The sequence below is a fragment of the Micropterus salmoides genome, unplaced genomic scaffold (genome assembly GCF_014851395.1).
Source record: "Micropterus salmoides isolate LMB-PRFRI ecotype aquatic unplaced genomic scaffold, ASM1485139v1 Ms_hic_scaffold_12, whole genome shotgun sequence".
Lineage (NCBI taxonomy): Eukaryota > Metazoa > Chordata > Actinopteri > Centrarchiformes > Centrarchidae > Micropterus > Micropterus salmoides.
Window position 1 is genome coordinate 19,131,035 of NW_024040263.1, and position 21,738 is coordinate 19,152,772.

The following is a 21,738-nucleotide window of genomic DNA, read 5'->3' on the forward strand; positions in this document are numbered from 1 at the left end:
GACAGTTTAGTTTAGCAGGTAGCACCTCTGCTTGAATGTGCAATTTTATGCATTCTGTGACCAGCTGGAACAGCAGCGCATCCTAATATTGAACATGGCCCCTTCTGCATTATAATCCTACCACATTACATTTACCCAAAGCAACTTACAATTGCTGTTTGTGTCACACACCTCTGGAGCAAAGAGGGTTTAAGGGACACATTGGAGGATGTGTTACAGTGGGGGATTGAACCCCGTTCTTTTGCACCAAAGGCACATGTCTTATCCACTGCACCATCACCACCCTTTTATTCTTGGACTTAGTTGGTTATACAGCAGGGCTTATTCTCAGAGAATATCTGAGGTTATTTCTCAAACATTTGTGATTTTCTTTCTTGTAAATATAGGAGTTTAATACATGCTGGTGTGCATACGTGGTTACCAAATTATTTGCATAAATATCTCACATAGTGGCTTATACAGATCATTTATAAGATCGCTTCCTGAACCAAGTTCACATCAGCATTTGAATTTATTAATAGTTTAGCTTTCGAAATAATGCTAAAATCACATTGTGATTCACAAGATTCTCCACGTTCCTCATTTTAACTCATGGAGGCGGCAGGCTGCTCTTCTGATATTTCCCCTAACATGTAGCTTAAATATTATGACTTTATTCTCATCTCTGATTTTTTTTCCTCCTCAGTGTGGCCCTAATAGTCCATCGTATTTCACTGCTTTGAAACAGGAAAAAACATTTTAATGACAGGAGGCAGGCTATATAGTGACTGATTAGTTTACTTTGGAGACATGTTTTGAGGCACACTGTGACACAGTATACTTCAATTCAATTTTATTTATATAGCGCCAAATCACAACAACAGTTATCTCTAGACCGGTCTAGACCATACTCTGTGATGGTATTTACAGAATCCCAACAGTTCCCACCAAGAGCAAGCACTAGGCGACAGAGGCAAGGAAAAACTTTCTTTTAAGAGGCAGAAACCATCTCCCTCAACCGGTTGGGGGGGGGGGGGACTACACAATATACTCACAGAGGTACAGACAGTAAAGGTAATGTTGCTATAGACTGAATGAATAATGGTACAGATATTTACAGTAGTGTTAATGATAATAATAACAATAGGACTAGTAGTTGTAACAATAGTCGTTGCAGCAGAGGGTGTCGAGCAGGAACACGGGGGCAGCAGGTGACTCGCAGCCACAGATCCAGACTCCACAGCTCGAGAGCCAGAAACACCTGCAGGAAGTGATAGGAGGAGAGAGGAGAGGGACGAGAAAGCACAAGACTACCAGAAAGGGGAGAAGTTGTGTTAGTAACATGCATTAATGGGATGAGGTTGCATACAGAGGGAGAGAAAGAAGAGGAGAGAGGAGCTCAGTGCATCATAGGAAATCCCCGGCAGTCTAGGCCTATAGCAGAATAACTAAGCCCCAACTATAAGCTTTATCAAAGAGGAAAGTCTTAAGCCTACTCTTAAATGTGGAGATGGTGTCTGCCTCCTGAACCCAAACTGGAACCTGGTTCCACAGGAGAGGAGCTTGATAGCTGAACACTCTGGTTCCCATTCTACTTTTGGAGCAGGGGCGTAGGAGCAACTTTGAACCTGGGGGGGACACTGAAAACAGTTTTGAAAAAATATAAATGAAAATAAAATATATAAATGTACTAATTAGTGAGGCTGAAAGAGGGTATTTGTAGTGACAGGAGATGGAGAAAAAGTCAGAGAGGGAGAGGGTCTGAGACACACAGTATAATAACTAGATAACTAGAACAAAACTGACTACATACCATGAAAACCATGGAACAGTTGCTAGTTAATGTAGCCACAGTACAAATGTATTTATTTAGCCTGACGTTACGTCCCTGCAACACAGAACTGTCTTCCATGCAAACTCTGATGACATGCTGGTCTAACAAAGTCTTTTACTATGTGAGTTTTAGAATTTACTATGTCTAGTAGCCATCCATACAACTCACAAGCTCATCTGTCTCAGTTTGTTCTACTCCTCCTCCTGTGACCTCTTAAAATACTGCAGGATGCTTGTCTCTGTGTGACAATTGACTACTTTTCAATTGTTTATGGACATGTAGAGACACATACACACCTCGAGTTTTTTAAAAAGTGACCCAGGAGTTTGTCCTTGGTCAGCCCACTCTCCAGACAAAGCATTTGTCAGGGCTCTGGGTCTTTAGAGACATTAATTCCTGCATTCTTGAGAATTGTATGCAAGTAGAGTACATAACTAAATGAGCCTTTAAAATACATTTTCAAAACTAGAAACACGTCTCCTAAAGTAAAGTAATCACTTCAGCTGAGCCCTTGAGTAGATAACTAGGCCTAAATAAGCTAATATCATCATCAATCTTACCATAAACTGGTGCTTTGGACTGTGCTGGCTTTGACTCTATTGTGCTATTCACCTCATCTTTGCTGTCTGTCTCATGTTCACCATGTCAGAGCTGGTATTGGTGCCGCTGGCCAGTGGCAGGTAAAGTGCTCAAAATCTTTACTCAAGAAAAAGTACAATTACTCCCATAAAAAGTTAGAGGAAAAAATTACAAAACTACTCAAGTAAAAGTGTAATAATATATTTAATCTGCTGTTCAATAGGTTAGAAACAGCTGCAACAGGTTATTTCTAGGTAAATGCAATTTGCTTTGCAGGTTGATTATCTTTAGCTATTTCTGTTTAATACAATTATTTTCCTTTTTAAATCTCCATGAAGGTACGATCACTTTAATATGATCACTTTAAAATATCACAGTTGCTGCCAGCCACTACTGTTTCCTGTCTCTTTTGTTATGGACATGTAGCCAACCAAACCGCTTGCTTTGCAGTAGCACAGGCAGCCAATACAATCTGATCATTCCTAAAGCATCAGAATCATTGTGGCAGTAACACGGGAGCAGCTGGTTGTTGTATCAGGTAAACCTGCATACAGAGGAAGCTGAGCGTCATGCGTAAAGCCCAAATGGGCTGTTTTATCCACACATATTTTCTCTTTCACTCTGTGCATCTAAAAATGATTGTTTCCTGAATAAATAACAGCTGGTAGCTGCTGAGTGAAAGATTAGATTAGTTTCACCGGCGAGCTTCTGTTTAATGGACTCACCGTCGGGCATTGCTATGAATCAAAGTAACCAATGTAAAAAATAAAAACTAGCAGGCTAATATCCATAAAAATAAATTCTCTTTTCTCTTTACTGTTAATATGCCAGAATCAATCTAGTGATCATCTAACTTATGTTACAGTGTGAAGTCTACGTTTGCTCTGCAGAGAGCTTTAAATGAGCTGTTAATGGAAAGTGAAAGTATTTATTTACCGGCTTGTTAAAGAGCGACGCAGGCAGCTTTCCAACACAGCCACCAGTACCATGGTGTGCAGAAAATAATTTGCCTGATTTTCTACATGTTTGCATCTGCCCAGCTCTGTGACTGTGACAAGCGCCCGACACCAGGGCTCTTCTGCGTAACTGCGCGCACACAGACTGATGACAGCTCATTTCGGTTAATGAAGCCTGATGCAGATTACAGACTGGTTAAATTATGAAGGTATCAATCGAAAATGTAGCGCAATTAAAAGTAGATTACTGGCCTAAAGAAAATGCTAGAGTAAAGAGTAAAAGTACAGTTTTAAAAAAGAAATGTGAAAATGTGCCAATGACTTTATTTTATTTATTCATTTTACAAATTTGCGTTACTTGTAACAAGTCTAACTACCCACCCTGCTGAAGGTGTCCTCACTACTGTCTTCAGGCTAAGTTCAGGCTACTGTTCAGGCTAAGTAACAGCAGCACAAAAGAAAAGTCTGTAATATCAACCCCCTGCACCAGCCTCGAGTGAACTCTTTTTTTCTCCCTTGAGTTTTCAGCACCACCTTTGCGTGGTGTCGGACTTTTTCTAGAGGCCTAACATTCGGCTACATGTTTTTTGTCCGCTTTTCAACCGTTTAATCATGTCTGATACGGAGTATGTGATTGATTGACTAGTCACACAAACCACACCAGCTATGAGCCAACTCCGAAATCGCCTGAAAAAAGTGAGGGGGACAAAACATAGATTTTGAAATGTTGGGATGACATGTCCCCCTCCATGTATAATGGCTCCTATGCATATGTTGGAGACTCTAGGAACCACAAGTAACCCTGCATTCTGGGAGCGCAGTGCTCTGGTGGGGTAGTAAGGTACTATGAGCTCTTTAAGATAAGATGGTGCCTGACCATTAAGAGCATTGTGGGTGAGAAGAATGATTTTAAATTCTATTCTGGATTTTACTGGAAGCCAATGCAAAGAAGCTAAAACAGGAGAAATGTGATCTCTTTTCCTGGTTCCTGTCAGAACACGTGCTGCAGCATTCTGGATCAGCTGAAGAGTCTTAATGGACTTTTTTGAGCAGCCTGATAATAGGAATTGCAGTAATCCAGCCTAGAAGTAACAAATGCATGGACTAGTTTTTCTGCATCATTTTTAGACAGGATGTTCCTGATTTTCCCAATATTACGTAGGTGAAAAAAGGCGGTCCTTGAAATTTGCTTAATGTGAGACTTAAACGACATGTCCTGATCAAATAAAGATTCCTCACAGTGGGGCTGGAGGCCAGGGCGATGCCATCAAGGGAAACTATATCTTTAGATAATGCATCATGGAGGTGCTTCGGCCCTAGAACAATAACTTCAGTTTAAAACCAGTACAGAGACAAGTCCTTTGTCTGATGCAATAAGGTGGTCGTTAGTAATTTTCACCAGTGCTGTCTCTGTGCTATGATGAACTCTAAATCCTGACTGAAAATCCTCAAATAAACTATTGCTCTGTAGAAAGTCACACAGCTGTTTAGCGGCTACTTTCTCCATGATCTTAGAGAGAAATGGAAGGTTAGATATAGGTCTATAGTTGGCTAAAACATCTGGATCAAGGTTGGGCTTTTTCAGAAGAGGTTTAATTACAGCTACTTTAAAGTACTGTGGTACATAGCCTGTTGATAAAGAAAGATTGATCATATCTAGTAGAGAAGTGCTGACTAAGGGTAAAACTTCTTTAAGCAGCCTAGTCGGGATGGGGTCTAAGAGGCAGGTTGATGGTTTAGTTAGTTGGTAAAGATTGAGGGAAGCAAAGCAGTCTGAACATATATCTGGTTCTACAGCTGTTTCTAAGGTTCCTGAGTTTGGAGATAAGTTGGTACCAGTTGAGGTCAGGTCTTGGCAAATTTTTTTTCTAATAGTTAGAATTTTAGTCATAACTACTGAGAGCTACGGGAATACTTGGCTCAATAGAGCTGTGACTCTCTGTCAGCCTGGCTACAGTGCTGAAAAGAAAATAGGTTGTTCCTATTTTCCTCTATTAATGACGAGTAGTACGCTGCTCTGGCATTATGGAGGGCCTTCCTATAAGTTTTAAGACTATCTTGCCAAATTAAACGAGAATTTTCCAGTTTGGTGGAACACCAATTCCTCAAGTTTCCGCAATATTTGCTTTATATTGAGTTTCAGTATTATACCATGGAGCTAACAGTCTTTGTTTTATTATTTTCTTTTTTAGAGGGGCTACAGAGTCGAGTGTCATTCGCAGCGAGCCTGCAGCACTATCAACAAGATGATCGACTTGGGAGGGACTGAAATTAGCATAGGAGTCCTCTGTTACTTTGTGACTTGATAATGAATTTAGAGCTGATTAGTAGGCTAGAGCCGTACATAGCTGCAACTCCACCTCCTCGGCCTGTGCCTCGAGGAATGTGAGTATTAATATGACTGGGAGGGGAGGATTCATTTAGGCTAACATATTCTCCGTCACCCAGCCAGTTTTCAGTAAGACAAAATAAATCAATATCATAATCTGATATTAGTTCATTTACTAGTACACCTTTAGAAGAGAGAGATCTGATGTTTAAGAGTCCACATTTAATTCTCCTATTCTTTTGCACTATTGCTCTCATGGTTTTAATTTTTATGAGGTTTTTATGCACAGCTCCTCTTCTGTTTACCTTTGATTTAAATAATTTCAATGGTCGGGGGGCAGACACCGTCACTATAGGGTCTGGCCCCAGGATGCACTTAACTATGGCTGCTGGCTTTGCTAACTTCACGTTTCTCAAAATGGAGCTGCCAATGATCAGAGTTGGTTTCACTCCTCCTTTGAAATGAGGCATCCAAATCTGTTGATTTTCTGTTTAATCCGTATGATTTATCTCTTCAGCTTTGTGTTTACTTACTGTAGCAAGTTTGTTGGTTGATTATTTATTTATTTGGATCCCCATTAGCACAGCAAAAGCTAATCAGACTCATAAGTAATATGCTTCTAATACTCTTTATGCTATTGTATTTTTTTATTTCTTGCTGGTTGTAATCTATTGTGTATGAAGCAAAGACAAAGCTTGATTTAATCTTATTTATTTAAAATTAAAACATAATAAAAAGACGTCGCCTAATTTCAGGTGCTGGAGATAAGAGTAAAGAAGAGTTCCTGTAGAGCTGCTGCAGTGTTTCTGGGTCTGCTGCCTCTTCTCCTCCTGACTGGACTGATAATTCTGGTTTTCCTGTGTGAATACTGTGTTAGCATGCTGCTGAAGCATAAGCATGGGATGTTTTTTAACAGGGTCTGTTGTTTATTGTTGATGTGTCAGTCACCAAAGGCAAGTCTGAGTGGGACATAGAGATGGTCCTGTTACAGACCAGTTACAAAAACCTGATTAAAGAAAGAGATCAGCTCCAAAAAACAGTTGAAGACACCCCCAAAGAGAGAAATCATCTTCAGAAGAACCTTTAAGGTAAATATTTCTTTCTTAATTCTAGCTGACAAGTGGTACCTGACCCGATATCGGGCAGGAGATCAAATTTTCATTTAGTTTTGCTCTTCTAGCCGTTTTCAGTCCAAAAACAGTGGTTGTTTGTGTCAATAGAGATCGTAGTTGTGGGCTGCCATCTTGGTGAGGTCGGTGAGGTCTTATGCGGCATTCAGACCAACCGCAAATTTTCGCCTCGCAGTACATTCGCTGCAAGTGTTCAGAAGGCGATTTTAATGCGATAATGTGAATAAATTCAACTTGCCATTACTACAAATATATGAAACCAAAGTAAACATTTTGCTGTGATTAAATAGCAATAAATGGATTAAACTGATGCCGAAATAACTACAACATGATGCAGATTTGTTAAACATATGAATTCAGGTCTGTCAGCAAGACAACAACTTCTAAAATGTTTTTTTTCGGAATGGAGTTTGGATTGATCAGGGCTATGCTATGCTAACTTGGTCATAGTAAAGTACAATGATAGCTGGAATAAAGTTACAGACACATGTTTTCTGAACTCCTCAACCTCCTCCCTTTCTTTTCTCCAAGTAATGTCCAGTTTTGATATAAATATGGAAGTCGTAGTCCGACAGAGTAGTCCAACGATGCTAACAACAACACTGGAACTTGATGGACGGAAGCTAGCTGCTGAGAAGCTCCAATGAAGATAAATCAACATTGTAATCCCCCCCCAAAAAAGTAAAAAGCTAATTTAATAAAAGCAGTTAATGGCGAGCTCCTCCCGCGAGTAAACGGCGTATTTGTCAGAGCAGAATCCAGACTGACTAGAGTTTTTTTTTGTCCAATGGTTGCAGTTGCAATGTTTTAGAAGCTTTATGTTATTTGGATCGTGGCTGTATGGAGTATGGAGAAATAGTGTTTTGAAGAAGACTCCCAATAAAAGTGAACATATAAACAGTAAATATGGCCAAAACATGGACATTCGCCTGGTGTATTGTAACTGTATATTGGTTTCTTTTCAGCAAATTTACAGTTGTATTCCAGGTGTATTAGAATATATTCAGTTGCATCATAATGAGTTGGATGTTGGTTTTAATGGCAATATTGCAATTAAAATATAGATTTTATTCCAGGCAAGGATGAAAATATATTTTCCTTCATTGCATTTCCATTTACTTTTTAATAGAAAAATAAATAGGTTCATTTACAGTTAATTTATATTCCTTAGTTTCTGACTTATCAAAGGAGACCAGAATTATGCATCTAGGCCTAATGGTTGAGGAGTTATTACTGATGTATTTTGGGTATGTTATTTTAGGCGTTTGAAAGTTATATTTAAATTAATCATTTCAGCACTTTATAATTTATTTGGGAGATTGTGTTAAAATAGCTTTTTTCCCTCAGTCAATATAAGCAGGTGAATATGTAAACTAATTAGCTAATAATTTCTTTTTACATCTGTTCTTATAACCTGTCAGTGATGCACACTGCTGAGCAACTGTATGTAATGAATGAATTAATCAAGGAACAACCTTGTTAGATGCAAGCTTGTCATGTTATGTAGCTGAGCTAGCTACCATTCATTGTAATCAGATGTACCAATATGGTCGCAACAAAGTGCTAACTTTAACAATAAATCAAATAACCAAAGATAAACTTTGTATTCAATGAATGTCAATAACTGCAATTAATTTGAGATAAATGTTGGCCAACTGACATTTGGTTATGTTAGCTAAGTGTGAAGTGCGACTTACGTTAACTAACTGCAATTAAAAGTTAACTAGTTATTATCTTACCATAAACGAGAAACTCAGGAAGGCAGAGCCCATCAACAGTCAACAGAGTTGTGTAATTACGCTCACTGTCAAAAGGGGGAGACAAAATTTCCACATTGCAGGTTTAATCTCAATAGACATAGGAGATAGGAATTCTCTTTCAGATACTGAGGCCAGTTGCAAAAACCTGACTGATGAGAAAGCTGACCTCTTGAGAATGTTGAATAACGGTAATTAAGATGATGAAATTGTTAGTGATGAAAGTGACCCTTACAGCGATATTCAGCCTGTGAGCCTTCATATGATGCTGCAAACATACAGATTTCTGAGATAGACACCACCTTGGCTCTTTGTTTTGTAGCTGAAATATTTTTTTAATTCTTGTTTGTATATGTGATAATGATATATTAAAGCGCTTTGTGTTTTTCTATTACACTCAACAAGGATGGCTGTATTTCCAAGATAGTTTCTGTCACATTTCTTCACAGAAGAAAACCTGGCCAGAAAGTAGAAATGATTGTCTTCAGAAAGGTGCAGACCTGATGATTATCCACAGCATTGAAGAACAGGTGTGTGTGTGTGTGTGTGTGTGTGCGTGTGCGTGCGCGCATGAATTTATGTGTAAGAGATAGACGTAGCACATCCATGACCACACATATAGAATAAAGAGCAGAACTATTGAATGAATGCAAAGGTCACTGAAGTGGAGGATATATCAATACATCGTTATGTTGTTTGTGTCCACAGGGACACAGGTATAGTTTGTGTTGTGCCTTTTTTTTTTTAAAACACACACACACACACACACACACACACACACACACACACACACACACGCGACAGTTAAAAAATATGCAAGAATATTTTCCACAGACATTTATATATAGTAGAATACAAAAACACCCGAAGGACATGGAAAAATCCACTTTTTTGGTTTGAGTGAGGACCCGAGCGGCTGCGTTCTGAATCAGCTGCAGCTGATAGGGAGCCCTGTATAGACACAGTTATAGTAGTCGAGTCAACTGAAGATAAATGCATGGGGTTTTTTTTTTCCCCAGGTCCTGCTGAGACATACGTCCTTTAATCCTTGATATTTTCTTCAGGTGATAGTAGGCTGACTTTGTAATTGTCTTAATGTGGCTCCTCAAATTCAGGTCTGAGTCCATGACTACACCAAGATTTATGGCTTGGTTTGTGGTCCTCAATATTACTGATTGAAGCTGAGCACTTCCTTGGCTCCAAAAACAATAACTTCAGTTTTATCCTTGTGCAATTGGAGAAAATTCTGACACATCCAACTGTTGATTTGTTCAATAGAGCCACTCAGTGTCTGTATGGGATCATAGTCCCCTGGTGATACGGGTATGTAAATCTGTGTGTTAATTATAATACCATAATTATGGTAACATATTTTGTTGTTTTTCTTAATCTGAGCCAGTGAAAGCATGTAGATGTTAAACAAAAGACGCCCCAAAATGGAGCCTCGGGGAACTCCACGTCATTTTTGTTAGCTCAGATGTGCGATTACCTATCGACACAAAGTCGTCCCTGTCCTTTAAGTAGGATTCAAACCAGTTTAATACTGTGCCAGGAAGTCCCACCCAGTTTTCAAGCCTGTCAAGCAATATGTTGTGGTCGACCGTGTCGAATGCAGCACTGAGATCCAATAATACCAAGACTGAGATTCTGCCACTGTTAATGTTTAAATGGATATCACTGAAGACCTTAACAAGAGTCTAAGTGCTGTGGTGTGGTCGAAATCCTAACTGGAAGACATCAAAACAGTTATTTAGTGCCAAGAAAGCACTAAGCTACTGAAAAACAGCTTTTTCAACGATTTTACTTATAAATGGAAGATTTGGGCCTAATTGCTAATTAGTGACCTGTCTAGATTGCTCTTTTTTTAGGAGTGGCTTAAAGGCTGCAGTTTTCAGGGCCTGTGGTAAGAAACCTGAGAGGAGAGACATGTTGACAATTTGTTGAAGATCTGAGGTCATGCAATCAGAAACATTTTTGAATAAATCTGTTGGCAGAATATCAAGGCAGCAGTAGGAGGATTTCAGATGTTGTAATATGTCCTCCAGGTTTTTATGGTTAATAGAATCAAATTGTGTCATGCTATTTGAATTGTTTTTAAGTGGACACAGAGACAGCAAAGAGAGTGACAAGTGTCTGTGTCGCGGTCAGGTGTGTTATTCTCTCGCTACATTGCAGGGGACTGTTAACCGATTTGTGTAGCAAATGCGTTGACAGACGGCCACATTTGGGTCTATAGCCTATTTAAATGTTTTCATTATAATTTTGGCAGGGTCAGTTTAATAGGCCTAGTCAGTCACGTCACATGATCTCCAAAAAAAATGTAGCAATAATATTGCGAGTAGCACCTGCAAGACAGGCTGAGTCATGAAGATTACTGCATATTATATATTAATTTTTTTTTGATGTTGTTGTTGAGTTACTTGTTGAGACAGAGGTTTCTTTAGTGAAAATTATTGACACAAGTTGAGTGTCTGAAAGTAGAAAACAACCCACAGGTCTAGAACGACGAGCATAATCCACAAAACATGAGCGGCACAAGAATGACTGTGATACATGGGAGACACAGGAGCAAAACACCAAACATGAACCAATGCACGAGCACTGAACAACAGAAAGACCACCATATTTATATGCACACAGGGGGAGTGGAGATAACAAGGCACAGGTCATCAAAATCAGGGGAGTGAGACAGGTGTAAAAAATTAATGACAGGAAGTAAAAGCAGCACAAAACACATAAGGAAGCACACTTCGGAACGACTGACCAGAAGAAATGCAACACAGAGACGAGACAACAGAGAAGCTCGATAGAACACACGAGGAAAGATTAACAGATAAGAAAACCCAAACACCATAAAAAAATTATCCACTGTATTTGATGTCAGATTGTGCGCCACTGCCTGCTTTGTTTACAATTTTATTAGGCTCTGATTGGCCAACGTGGCTTTACGGTTAGGGTCATATCGCTGCCAGGTGTTTTGACATGCTCTTGACAAAGCTTGATAGCGTGTGTTTGCGTTTTCATGTGGACAGATTTTTTTTTTTAAATGAAGGAGGAAAACTCCAGTTATAAAAATACCTGTGTCTGTGTGGACTAGGCTTAAGTGTAAGTTCATAGTAACCTGCGCTACCACATCTAAATTTACCCATCAACTAACTTAACTGCCGAAGAGCTGCACGTGGCTTGCAACATTTTAAGTTGGCTTACTCTACCCAAACCTACAGTACATGACTGTTTGCTAAGTTAATTAACATCAGTCTAGCTAATGTAAACATTGCCAACTATTTTTTAGTTTTTGCTTGATGCTGTTTTGACCAACAATAGTGCATTGATTGACAACTGTAGATTGACATTTACCTCTCCTCCACTCTGTGAGGCAAGAGCCTGCAAGACTTAAAAATCAGGCAAAAACAGTGTGCAACATGTTTCAGCGTCGTCAAGGTAACGTGATGATGTGGCAAAGGGCTGTCTCATCCCAGTTTACAGTATTTTGAGCCCTTGCAGCCTCATTCACTCAATCACTTTCCAGGTGACATCAGTAAAGTCTGAGGGTTCAGCATAGACTGGGGTTCAGGGCTTAGGGTTTGGGGGGGCCAGTGACAGTACAGGTATTAACACTTCAGTTTGAATATACTAAATGTACAAAACATTTTATGAACTTATTAAAACACATTCTTCTATATTTATCAGGATTTGGTTTCAGGTTTTTCAGGTTTCAACAAAAAAAATTTAAATATAATTTCAACCTGCTTACATCTTTTAAAAATGCACAGAATACCAGTACACCCCAGCATTATCTTTGACTTTGGCCAGCAGAGCACACCATGTTTTGCACTCTTGAGTTTGGTCATTTTATTATCTGTTATTTTGGTCTATTTGGTATTGGGGTTCTGTCTTGTCTATCATCTAGTGTTCAGTAACCTGTGTCATGTCTTTTACCCCAGTAATCCCTCTGCCTGTCTGTGTCTCGTTAGTCTCATTATTATCACCTGTGTACCTCCTCCCAGCTCGTTAATGCGTGTGTGTGTCCTTGCTTGTTTCCCCTTAGTCTTTGTCTGGTCATTGTCGCGTTGTCTGCCTTGTTCGTCATGTCTCCATGTGGTGTTTGGATTTCCTTGTTTTTGGACTCTGTTTATCAGTCACTCTGCCAGTAAGTGTTCTCGCCTTTTGTTTGCTACAATAAACCCTTTTTGAACTATACCTTCTCTGCCCTGTGTCCTGCGTTTGGGTCCACCAACCTGCCTCACCACACACTTGTGACAATCACAGCACCTCACCTAAATCACATAACATCTCATCACAACAGAAAATAACTTAACATCACAGTGCATCACAACACAGCACATCAATATATTGTGAGAATTTTGTCAAAGTTGATTGATATCCCTGAAAATGTCATTTACCAAACTTCAGTTTACATCATGTAAATTAATAGAATTTTAGATTGTTTTGTTTTTGAGAATTCAGCAACTTATCTTGGTTGAGTGAGTTTGTTAAACTGACGTTCGTGACTAAATGTTCTGATCATGATGTGGTTCTCAGTCATATCTCACCATTAGGCATTTCAGACAAATCTGCTTTGTGTCTTCACAACAGCTCTTTATGGCTTTATAAAGGTTTAATAGGCTACTTAAATTGCCCTATATTAAGTCATCCTAAATAAAAATACACAACTTGCAGTCGGTAAGTTTTATCTGCCATAGATACAGATAGGCTAGAGTTAGCAGTTTATCAGAAAGTACTAATTGCTGTCAACAAGGGAGTCACTTTGTGTAGAAAAGTGGTGGGGACATAAGGGCTCAGAATAGGTGTGTGACGATATACTACGTGACGAGGAGAACAGTATTTCGAAAAAATATTTGATGGTGAAATATGCAAGTGGGGGTCCTCCCCCGAAATATTCTGATCATTAAACTCTTAATGCATTCTGGAGACACTTTCGGTACACATTTATGGTGAAAATGTTATTTATATGAAGGGAAAAACGATAGCAGATGAAAATATAAAAATGTAAAGGAATATAATGCAGTAATCAGTTGCTTGTTAAGTTTTTTTTGGACAATGCACATTTGTTGCTTCTATATTTAAACTGTTTTCTTATTGTGTAAATAAACCTTTCTCAAAGGTTAAATATTAGATTAAATTATTTATTATTTATTATTTAACATTTCTTGTTGCAAGCTGTTTTTCAGAACATTTTTAACAAATGCTTTCAAATAGTGATGGGGACATCCTGATTTTCACATGACACCTATGGCTGTCAAACCTTTTAACGTCCCACCCCATCCAGGCTATGATTGGTCGGTTCATGAAAAGGGACACTGACACATTACTTTATGCTCACTGCTGCATGAAACGCACCTGAGCTTCTCCCTCGCCTTTTCTCCGTCGACAGAGATTAGCTGGCAGGCGAGAACGTGAACAGGTGAGTGTAACATATCAGAGAACCTGATGTGGAGAGGGCAGAAAAGAGTACTGGCAGCTTGTGAGAAGTGCCAGTACGCAAGAAAAAGTCCTCATGCACCAAAAAGTAAAATATATAACTGCCAGTACTGATATGTAAAGGGGCCCCCACCTCTCCTACACACCATATGTATAAGATGCAGATGCAGTCTCTTTTTAGTGTTTTTTAATCTCTGATTTTGCGTGTCTTTACGGAGATTTTGCATCTCTTCTTTTTGGTCAATTTGTGTAATTTTCAGCCTCTTTGTAGTCATGTTTTGTCTCTTTGTAGTTGCTTTGCATCGCTTTGTTAGTTTTGCATTTATTTTAAAATTGTTTTGCATCGTTGTCATAATTTTTAGTCTCTTTGTAGTTGTGTTTTACTTTCCAAAGACAAACAGTCGCTTCAAACAGTGGCTCTGGCCTACATGCCTCAGTAATATTTTCATAGCTTCAGCACTCAATTTCATCCGTCTGTGGTTACATGCAAGTGAAATGTGGCAAATCAGTGTATGAAAAAAAGAATACTAAGTTATTGGTTCACTTCACCAACAGTAACTTTTTTTGGTTCTTTCAAGGGCTCAGTTCAGGACATTATTAAAAACGGATTATTGTGAATGATGATTACTTTGTCTGTCTTGAGTGTGTTTGTATGCTTTTGACACAGAAAATTTGTTGTGATGAATGGGTGAAGTTTGACAACAGCTGTTACATACATTGGATAGAAAAAGTCTATACACCCCTGTAAAAATGCCAGGTTCTTATGATGTAAAATAATGAGACAAAGAAATCATGTCAGAACTTCTTCCACCTTTAATGTGACCTATAATTTGAACAATTCAATAGAAAAACAAACTGAAATCTTCGAGGGGGAAAATAAAAACCTTACAATAACCTGGTTGCATAAGTGTGCACGCCCTCTTATAACTGGGGATGTGGCTGTGTTCAGAATTAACCAATCACATTCAAATTCAGGTTAACTAGAAGTCATTACACACCTGCCATCATTTAAAGTGACTCTGATTAATCACAAATAAAGTTCAGCTGTTCTAGTGGTATTTTCTTAGTTGCATCTCCGAGCAAAAGCCGTGGTCCGCAGAGAGATCTCATTGTTGAAAGACATAAGTCAGGAGACAGGTACAAAATAATTTCCAAAGGTTAGATATACCTGGTTACCCTAAATTGTCCTTAGGTGTGAGTGTGAGCGTGAGTGGTTGTTCGCCTATGTGTGGCCCTGCGATGGACTGGTGACCTGTCCAGGGTGTACCCCGCCTTGCACCAGATGTCAGCTGGGATTGGCTCCCCCCCGCGACCCTGTACGCAGGATAAGCAGTTGACGATGGAGGATGGATGAATTAGATATACCATGGAACTCAGACAGTCATCATCAAGTGGAGAAAATATGGCACAACTGTGACTTTACCAAGAACTGGACATCCCTCCTAAATTGATGAAAAGACGAAAGAAAACTGGTCAGGGAGGCTTCCAAGAGGCCTACAGCAACATTAAAGGAACTGCAGGAATTTCTACTACTGGCTGTGTGGTACATGTGACTATCTCCCGTATTCTTCATATGAATGGGCTACAGGGAGGGTGGCAAGACGGAAGGCTTTTCTTACAAAGAAAAACTTCCAAGCACGGCTGAAATTTGCAAAAACAAACATCAAGTCCCCCAAAAGCATGTGGGAAAATGTGTTATGGTCTGATGAAACCATGGTAGAACTTTTTGGCCATAATTCCAAAAGGTATGTTTGGCGCAAAGAACACCATACCCACAGTGAAGCATGGTGGTGGCAGCATCATGCTTTGGGGCTGTTTTTCTTCAGCTGGAACCGGGGCCTTAGTCAGGGTGGAGGGAATTATGAACAGTTCCAAATACCAAGCAGTTTTGGCACAAAACTTTCAGCCGTCAGTTAGAAAGCTGAAGAGGAAGTTCACCTTTCAGCACGACAACGACCCAAACCACACATCCAAATCCACAAAAGCATGGCTTCACCAGAAGAAGATTAATGTTTAGGAATGGCCCGGCCAGAGCCCAGACCTGAATCCAACTGAACATCTGTGGGGTGATCTGAAGAGGGCTGTGCACAGGCGATGTCCTCGCAATCTGACAGATTTGGAGCGCTTTTGCAAAGAAGAGTGGGCAAATATTGTCATGTCAAGATGTGCCATGCTAATAGACTCACCCACAAAGACTGACTTCTTTAGTAAAATCAAAAGGTGCTTCAACAAAGTATTAGTCTAAGGGTGTGCACACTTATGCAACCAGGTTATTTGAGGGTTTTTATTTTTCATTTTTCCCCCTCAAAGATTTCAATTTGTTTTTCAATTCAATTGTTCACATTATAGGTCACATTAATGGTGGAAAAAGTTCTGACACGATTTATCTTTGTCTCATTATTTTAAATCATAAGAACCTGGCATTTTAACAGGGGTGTGTAGACTTTTTCTATCCACTGTATCTATTGAAAAGATGACCTGGGAGATCAGACAGGAGTGTCAGATGAAAGGAGCTGATCTGGTGATCATCAATAGTGAAGAGGAATAGGTGAGAGGGAGGGTTCTAGTGATGACAAATTAACTCAGTTTTGAAATCAATTTGTATGTTTATTAATCCGAGCATGTAGATTGCTAAACTAAGTGCATGGGCAGACTGATAAACATTCATACATTTACCTTCAATATTTTTAGTTTAACATCTTGTGCTGTAGTTTTACTTTCACTTTTTTTTTTATTGTTTTGTGTTGCTCGTATTCATTATAATGTTTCACTTGTTTATCATACTCACTGTAATATTCTAAGATCTTAAAATAGTCAGCATCTTTATGTAATTTCACAAGAATAGAATAAATAGTATGTTATTACAATTTCTAATAATATGTCAAATTGTTTGCTTTGATTTAGTTTATTGACAGCAATCTAATATGTAAAATACAACATCTCAGACTTTATTGAGGATAGAATATTAAAGTCCTGGACTTGTTTCTATTGATGTCCCTGTTTTTTTGACAATCTTCAGACATACGTACTGTGTGCATTCTGTCTCAAAATCATTCCTTTTTGCCACTGCCACCAAGTTATTTCTTCCAGAGAAGAGTGATTATATCTTAAAGGAGCAACTGAACTTGACCTTCCAGTCAATTATATTTTCACCTTGCTGCTGTGATGTTGTAGCATCCCTGTTGTGTGTGCCTATTCGTCTCCGGTGCCAATTCCAGAAGCAAACAACTCATTAACACAATTAAAATCTAAAGACTCCAGAGTAAGCCAAGATCGAAGTGATTTTCTTCAGAGCTCCTTTAGTGTGAGAAGATGGACTGCCACTCTTCTGACTTGCAGAAACAAATTACTTGCAAATATAGACTTTTAGTAGTATTTCACTCAAATTTGGCCATTTGTTATGAATACCTAAAACAAGAGACCTCTCAGCACTTGGTATGTCTGATTATCTCTTGGTCTGTCTGTCTCATTTCTTGACTTTGTCCTGACTGTGTCTACCTCACCCGCCCTGCTTCCTGAGTCTATGATTCCACAGTTACAACGGACAACAACAAACTGACAGAAGAATGAGAGGCATTGACAGAAAAGTATAATGATGATGATGTTGTGTATTATCATAGAATCTGTTTTTATTCACAACTGTTTTACATGTAAACTTCTTGCAAAAGCACATGTACATAATATAATGTTCTGGAGCTGATACTATGAAATGATAAATGGATCTTTCTCACAGAGCCAAAGCCGCTTGGCTCCACAGGGGGCATCATTCCAGCTGCCCAGCACTGTGTGGCGGTGATACATGTTGTTAGGACCACCACGATCCGGCTGGTCCGACTGCCAAAATTTAAATGACAGAAAAATGATGGAGGCCAGGGAGAGATAAGCAATTTAATATACACATATACAGTATTTTTCCTTCCAAAACTGAAATGTGTGTTTTGCTAACTTGTGAGGACTAAAGTAGTGGAGATGATGGTATGTTGGCTAATTTAACTGTTTAATGAAAAAACCTGCAGCCTAATCATTTTGTGTGAGCCAAGTAGAAGTCTTTACACGGATCAACTTGGTACTTATGACCATGTAACAAGCCAGGATACGTTTGGCTGGGTCTACATTGTCTTTAGTCGAACTGGGCTGGGTAAGGCCCCGCTGTATTGCCACTGAGAAAAATGGGTTGGTTTTTTTAAGGAAGATGATCCTGGCAACTGTGAAGGGCAGGGGAAAATACCATGTATTCCTATTCCTTTCAACTTTTTATTTGGGGTCGCATGATGTTGCTGCATGTATTCTCTTTTTAACCCTATGCATAGTTATATGTATTTCCTTTTTATGCACGTATTTATTAACTGTGTCATAGCTAAATGAAAAACGTATGTCAATTAATGCAGATAATTGCCAAATAAACAAATAAAATCATAACACAAAACAAAGTCAAGAGGTACATTGCGTTTCATTGACTGCCAGTGCTAAATACAAAGCACTTCATTAGTTTCTGTGAAGAGGTGCAAAGGGGAATTTTTCTTTTTGGAGACATAATCTCTATAGCCTAGCACTGCATACGCAGCATATATTTCTGTGATACTAAGGTCTTATTGAGTCAACATGTCTGGCAGAAAGATTCAGGGTCATTCTAAAAGGCTTACTGTTTGGTCAGCACAGATCCATCCACCCATTTGAAGCTCCCAGCTGTGTCATACAGACCAATCCAGAACAAGAGTTCAGCATTCCCATCCAGACAGTACAACGCCCTCTGTTGATTGAGATCATGAAAAATGAAACTTCAATAAATGAAGTTCATCAAGAATGGCATACACACATGGGTGCACAAAGACCTAGACAGAGCTTTACTTTACTTACCGGTTTCTGTTCACTGCGATCACCACCAGGTCAGCATCTTTACTCTGACAGTATCTTCTGCTGTCCTCCCATGTTTTATTCTCAGTGGAGAGGAAGTAAGATCTGGAGTTGATCTTCCTCCAGTCCACAGGACACTGCTGAGAGGACCCACAACCACTCAGCTCTGGAGGAAAAATAAACAAACACATTAGAGATTAGATCCCATTTTGATGGAGAGCTATAAGTACAAAAATATACAAATTAGTGCTTAAAATTTTTTAATCGCTATTAATCGCATGATTTTCTTGCGATTAATCGTATTTGAGCAAAATTGAATAATGAATTCTACTGTAGTGTATTGCGCACTTTTAATTTAAATGTACTGCTATATACACAAGTGCAATAACATGTGGTTTGCAAACACTTTAAACAAATAATCTGATTTTTACCAGCAGCATTCCCTTTACACAGTAGCAATAAAATATTCTTGTAAATCTCGACTTACACAATGAAATCAAATGTAAAACCAAAACTATTTGCCACTGCCAGGGCATTACCTTTTATCTAGCTTGTTAAAACAAATTAAAGTCCATAGCCACAATCATAACATAATAACAGGCTGTTACGAGGTTGTGTGGTGTGTGGACAGAGAGGACCCAAATGCAGCACTCTGAGGGAAGGAGGTTTATTGAGGGGAAAAAGGGTGAGAGGGACTGGAGTGGAGGGAGAGGAGGACGTTGGGGAAACGCAGGCACGGGGAACCAAGGAGCCTGGAGGCCAGGGAGCTGGGGAACACTGGGGCTGAGGTAGCCAGGAGCGGTGGGAGGACAGGGAGGACGCCGTGGGGGAGGTCCGAGGAGGAGAGGGCCGGTGGATGAGCCCAGCCGACTGAACGGAGGACGAGGGTGAGTGTACCTGGGAGGGAAACAGACAGAGAGACAGGGTTAGAGATAACAGAGACAAGGCATGGGGTAAATGTGAGAATAAAACAAGAAACAGGAGAGCCTGAACGTGGGGGTGGCACCGGGTATGGAGCAACAACGATCAAGCGAGGATGGTGTGGAGAACTGGGGTTGAAATACAGGCAGGCATGAGGCGATTACTGGCAGGTGTGGCAGGCTGACGAGGTGGCTGATGAGATGCAGGTGCAGGTAGTTGGCTGGGCTCAGGAGCAGAGGGAGAGAGAGAGCACACAGGGGAGAAAACACAGGGAGGCAGGCAGGGAACAGAAAACCAAGGAAAAAGCGGAATAACTGACAAAAAGGAGAAAAAACCAGGACACTCACCACAACACAGGCACCGTCTGAGCAACAGGTTAACATATATAAATACACCCGCCCGCCAGTTGGTAAAGTTGAATTGTCTTGAACTTTTTGTAAGCGATGTGCAGCACAAATCAAGAGAGAACGAAGAGAGACTGATCCTCACTGTTTGTGAGTTTCCAGAATCTATTACTGTTCACTAAATAGGACATCAACACGAGGGAATTCGCACGGCAGAGCATCCCCGCATAACTAGATGAAGGCCAATCAGGTAAAGTTATGTAGCCTATAATTTTAACTTGAGTTACATAGGCTACAGCTGTGTAGCGCACTGAAGCCGTTGCCATGCTTACTTTCAATAGAGCGCCTGTCATTTACTCGCGAGCGCGGTCTCCCACACAAGGCGTCCGAAGCCTCCCTCCACTGCTTATTTGGGTTGGTGATTTGCTGGCTGATCAACATCCCACCCTTTCTGTGACCCCTGGTTATGTTTAGGAAATCAAAAAACTTTGGTTAAGGTTAGGCAAAGATAGTGGTTTTTATAATATATTGAAAAGTAAATTATGTCTCATGCTTCAAGTTAGCACTGATTATCTCAGCATTTAACTAAGAGCACAGTCTTTAGCCTACCAAACCTTCACCAAGTGCTTTGAGTGCCTGAATATAACAATAACCATTGCATTGCGAGCGAGTGTTGTTAACACATTTATACAATGTCAGTGAATGTTTTGCAGATAAGTTCAGTGTCAACATTTTGCGACTTTATACATTTATCAAAATTGGAAGTCTGATATTAGTGTTATTTCCAGCTAAAAAAATAAAATCACTTGATGATAGTTTACAATTACTATATCAACCTATGTTGTTTAACAGTATACAATAAAATTATGTGTATTATTACCTGTTTCTTTTGCATCCCCACTGCATTTCTGCTCATGACAGGGTTGCTCATTAATATAATCCGATATCTCTATTTGCTGCATATTTGGGTTCAGGGTATAGTCTTATCAGTGAACTTTGAGTTTCTTTTGATGCGTGTCTTTGTAAAGGGTTAGCTAATACACTCATTACAACATGGTTAACAGATTTAAAACAGAGGAAGAAACAAGTATGTGGACATACAAAATACATCACAGTAAGTAAGTTACACTTGAATTACTGAAAGAATATCTATTTATATGTGAAAAGAATATCTACTTTTAATACATGCAATTTCTTCATCTTCCTTTTAACTTTGTAGTATACTGTGTATAATACTCAGTCCCATTAAAAGCTGTCTTCATGCACCTATGGAGAAAAAAAGCATTGAAAGGGTCAATAGAAATGTGTTTGTGTGGTAAAAGGGCAGGCATGAGTCAGTGTGCAAGGGTCAATAGAAATGTGTTTGTGTGGTAAAAGAGCAGGCATGAGTCAGTGTGCAAGAATACAAATTAATCACTTAATTCATGTGTATTGTATTGCGTGATGTTAAAATGTGTAACACACTCTCCATTATTGCACATCACCAAATTAACTATGTGAAACAGTCACATAAGAGGAAAACTGATAACACAGTGCTAACACTACACCTTGAAAAGCAGGAGTCGGATGCCTATATAAATTCAACTTGCACTGGCATTTTACAGATCATTGTG

General features: G+C 39.4%; 1 long non-coding RNA gene across 6 annotated transcripts; it reads right to left on the reverse strand.

The window, feature by feature from the left end:
• Positions 1 to 1,215: 1,215 nt before the first annotated feature.
• On the reverse strand, positions 1,216 to 19,950 carry LOC119899328. Of its 6 annotated transcripts, none has more exons than XR_005443801.1 (4): positions 18,864 to 19,950; positions 18,650 to 18,756; positions 1,476 to 1,619; positions 1,216 to 1,240 (listed from the first exon to the last, which is right to left on the reverse strand). It is a non-coding gene; the product is annotated as an uncharacterized LOC119899328 (long non-coding RNA). The 6 variants fall into 6 exon arrangements; XR_005443799.1 differs by lacking the exon at positions 1,216 to 1,240 and adding an exon at positions 1,264 to 1,289; XR_005443800.1 differs by lacking the exon at positions 1,216 to 1,240 and adding an exon at positions 8,547 to 8,611 and having other exon boundaries at positions 1,457 to 1,619.
• Positions 19,951 to 21,738: the final 1,788 nt, after the last annotated feature.